General features: G+C 34.5%; 7 non-coding genes across 7 annotated transcripts; all 7 read right to left on the minus strand.

Moving 5' to 3' along the window:
* Window positions 1-113: 113 nt before the first annotated feature.
* TRNAS-UGA (transfer RNA serine (anticodon UGA)) lies at window positions 114-195 on the minus strand. Its single transcript has one exon. It is a non-coding gene; the product is annotated as a tRNA-Ser (tRNA).
* A 603-nt stretch (window positions 196-798) lies between these two features.
* TRNAS-UGA (transfer RNA serine (anticodon UGA)) lies at window positions 799-880 on the minus strand. The gene has a single exon. It is a non-coding gene; the product is annotated as a tRNA-Ser (tRNA).
* Window positions 881-966: 86 nt separating this feature from the next.
* Window positions 967-1048, minus strand: TRNAS-AGA (transfer RNA serine (anticodon AGA)). The gene has a single exon. It is a non-coding gene; the product is annotated as a tRNA-Ser (tRNA).
* A 435-nt stretch (window positions 1049-1483) lies between these two features.
* Window positions 1484-1565, minus strand: TRNAS-UGA (transfer RNA serine (anticodon UGA)). Its single transcript has one exon. It is a non-coding gene; the product is annotated as a tRNA-Ser (tRNA).
* Window positions 1566-1651: 86 nt separating this feature from the next.
* Window positions 1652-1733, minus strand: TRNAS-AGA (transfer RNA serine (anticodon AGA)). The gene has a single exon. It is a non-coding gene; the product is annotated as a tRNA-Ser (tRNA).
* A 433-nt stretch (window positions 1734-2166) lies between these two features.
* TRNAS-UGA (transfer RNA serine (anticodon UGA)) lies at window positions 2167-2248 on the minus strand. The gene has a single exon. It is a non-coding gene; the product is annotated as a tRNA-Ser (tRNA).
* An 86-nt stretch (window positions 2249-2334) lies between these two features.
* On the minus strand, window positions 2335-2416 carry TRNAS-AGA (transfer RNA serine (anticodon AGA)). The gene has a single exon. It is a non-coding gene; the product is annotated as a tRNA-Ser (tRNA).
* Window positions 2417-2500: the final 84 nt, after the last annotated feature.

Genomic DNA, 2500 nt, shown 5'->3' on the forward strand with positions numbered 1-2500 from the left:
TTTGTAACTCAATTAATAGTACCAATGTATTTTTTTTATTTCATTTTTAGTGAAAGTTATTTCTTTGTCACTAAAACTTATATGTAAGCTACCACCTAAGATTTAAAATTTAACGCTGCCGGAAGGATTCGAACCTACGCGGGAATATCCCAATGGATTTCAAGTCCATCGCCTTAACCACTCGGCCACGACTGCTCAGCATTTTCTTATATCTGTTCATTTAAGATGGGCGAAACTAGAATGAAAATTAAATAAAAATTTAGAATCAGCTGAATGTCATTCAACGTCGGCAGGATTCGAACCTACGCGGGAAGATCCCAATGGATTTCTAGTCCATCGCCTTAACCGCTCTTCCACGACTGCATGTCTACTTTTCCTCTAGCAACATGTTAGTGCTATAATACTACATGAAAAACAATTGAACTCCAAACTAAGCTTTGTTGCATTAAAAACTGCATTCTTATTGAAAACAAAGCCATCGTCTTCTGAGTGCTACTTTTCCTATCTGATTAGTAATCATCAAAATGATTTCACAGTCAATCCATTTAACTAACTATTCTTTTTGCAGATATATTGGACAAATTTATCAGCTATTCATAACGGAATTGTTGTTTGAAGTAAAAATTTTAATTTCAAGATTATTAGAAACCATTTTTTGAAAAGTAACTGAAAGAGCTTACTTTTCTTTGTAACTAAATTAATAGTACCATTGTATTTTTTTAATTTCATTTTTAGTGAAAGTTATTCCTTTGTCACTAAAACTTATATGTAAGCTGCCGCCTAAGATTTAAAATTTAACGCAGCCGGTAGGATTCGAACCTACGCGGGAATATCCCAATGGATTTCAAGTCCATCGCCTTAACCACTCGGCCACGACTGCTCAGCATTTTCTTATATCTGTTCATTTAAGATGGGCGAAACTAGAATGAAAATTAGATAAAAATTTAGAATCAGCTGATTGTCATTCGCAGTCGGCAGGATTCGAACCTACGCGGGAAGATCCCAATGGATTTCTAGTCCATCGCCTTAACCGCTCGGCCGCGACTGCATGTCTACTTTTCCTCTAGAAACATGTTAGTGCTATAATAGTACATGAAAAACAATTGAACTCCAAACTAAGCTTTGTTGCATTAAAAACTGCATTCTTATTGAAGACAGAGCCATCGTCTTCTGAGTTCTACTTTTCCTATCTGATTAGTAATCATCAAAATGATTTCTCAGTCAATCCATTTAACAAACTTTTCTTTTTGCAGATATATTTGACAAATTTATGAGCTATTCCTAACGGAATTGTTGTTTGAAGTAAAAATTTTAATTTCATGATTATTAAAAACCATTTTTTGAAAAGTTACTAAAATAGCTTACTTTTCTTTGTAACTCAATTAATAGTACCAATGTACTTTTTTTATTTCATTTTTCGTGAAATTTATGTTTTTGTCACAAAAACTTATATGTAAGCAACTTCCTAAGATTTAAAATTTAACGCAGCCGGTAGGATTCGAACCTACGCGAGAATATCCCAATGGATTTCAAGTCCATCGCCTTAACCACTCGGCCACGACTGCTCAGAATTTTCTTATATCTGTTCATTTAAGATGGGCGAAACTAGAATGAAAATTAAATAAAAATTTAGAATCAGCAGATTGTCATTCGCAGTCGGTAGGATTCGAACCTACGCGGGAAGATCCCAATGGATATCTAGTCCATCGCCTTAACCGCTCGGCCACGACTGCTTGTCTGTTTTCCTCTAGCAACATGTTAGTCCTCAAATACTACATGAAAAACAAGTGACTTCCAAACTAAGCTTTGTTGCATTAAAAACTGCATTCTTATTGAAGACAAAGCCATCGTCTTCTGAGTTCTACTTTTCCTATCTGATTAGTAATGATCAAAATGATTTCTCAGTCAATCCATTTAACAAAATTTTATTTTTGCAGACATATTGATCAAATTTATGATCTATTCATAACGGAATTGTTGTTTGAAGTAAAATTTTAATTTCAAGATTATTAGAAACCATTTTTTGAAAAGTAACTAAAAGAGCTTACTTTTCTTTGTAACTCAATTAATAGTACCAATGTATTTTTTTTATTTCATTTTTAGTGAAAGTTATTTCTTTGTCACTAAAACTTATATGTAAGCTACCACCTAAGATTTAAAATTTAACGCTGCCTGAAGGATTCGAACCTACGCGGGAATATCCCAATGGATTTCAAGTCCATCGCCTTAACCACTCGGCCACGACTGCTCAGCATTTTCTTATATCTGTTCATTTAAGATGGGCGAAACTAGAATGAAAATTAAATAAAAATTTAGAATCAGCTGATTGTCATTCGCAGTCGGCAGGATTCGAACCTACGCGGGAAGATCCCAATGGATTTCTAGTCCATCGCCTTAACCGCTCGGCCATGACTGCATGTCTACTTTTCCTCTAGCAACGTGTTAGTGCTATAATACTACATGAAAAACAATTGAACTCCAAACTAAGCTTTGTTGCATT

This window comes from Parasteatoda tepidariorum, chromosome 5 (genome assembly GCF_982258835.1).
Source record: "Parasteatoda tepidariorum strain Cologne lab strain chromosome 5, Ptep-v5.0, whole genome shotgun sequence".
In the NCBI taxonomy this organism is placed as follows: Eukaryota; Metazoa; Arthropoda; class Arachnida; order Araneae; family Theridiidae; genus Parasteatoda; species Parasteatoda tepidariorum.